The 750-nt window shown below is 53.1% G+C and overlaps 1 pseudogene; it reads left to right on the top strand.

The window, feature by feature from the left end:
- The first annotated feature begins 224 nt into the window (after positions 1-224).
- Positions 225-343, top strand: LOC120919754 (annotated as a pseudogene).
- The last annotated feature ends 407 nt before the right edge of the window (positions 344-750 follow it).

The raw sequence follows: 750 nt of genomic DNA, 5'->3' as shown, positions 1-750 counted from the left end.
AATACTGTCCAAATGGTACAAATCTCTTTGTCTCTGGATCATAAGATTCAGGTGTGCCACCTGGTCAGAGTCTTTCTGAATTGGTGGCTGAGATCTCCGACGCTTCGGTCCGGGAAGACGTTTCTTCCCTTCCAGCGGACGGTGATTACGACGGACGCCAGCCTCACGGGTTGAGGGGGGCACCTGGGGGGTCCAGTCGGCTCAGAGTTGCTGGACTCTAGGGTGCCTACGGCCACACCACCCTGAATGCGCCCGCTCTCATCTGATCTCGGTAGCTAACCAGGGTCGGGCCTGGTTAGTACTTGGATGGGAGACCGCTTGGGAATACCAGCTGCTGTAAATCCTGTCTACCGATCATTGTCCTAGTACTTTGGGCACGGTAGTCTTCTTCCTGGAGGATCTACCATCGCACCTGAAAGGCCTACATCTCTTGGTGGGAAGAGATGGGGTGATGTCCACGGACGTACTCGGTGTCCAGGGTCTAGTGGATCTAGAAATTGCCTTTGTTTTTTCAGTGGCCTTTTGTGGCCCATTCCCTGGTGGGTACCTTTTTGTGCAGGGGGTTTGTCATATACTTCCCCCTCTTGGCCCACCTCAATCAGAGAGATTTTTCCCTTGACACTGTCTCGGAAGGTGGCAATTTTTAGTGGCCATTTCTTCTGTCAGAAGGGTTTTTGAGTTGGCGGTCTTGTCTTGCAAGTCGCCATGCTTGATCCTTCATAAGGATTAGGTGGTGATGGTGCGCCCGCG

The sequence above is a fragment of the Rana temporaria genome, chromosome 12 (assembly GCF_905171775.1).
Source record: "Rana temporaria chromosome 12, aRanTem1.1, whole genome shotgun sequence".
NCBI classification, from domain to species: domain Eukaryota; kingdom Metazoa; phylum Chordata; class Amphibia; order Anura; family Ranidae; genus Rana; species Rana temporaria.
Note: the sequence above shows the minus strand (reverse complement) of the source record. Positions and strands in the feature narration are given on the sequence as shown.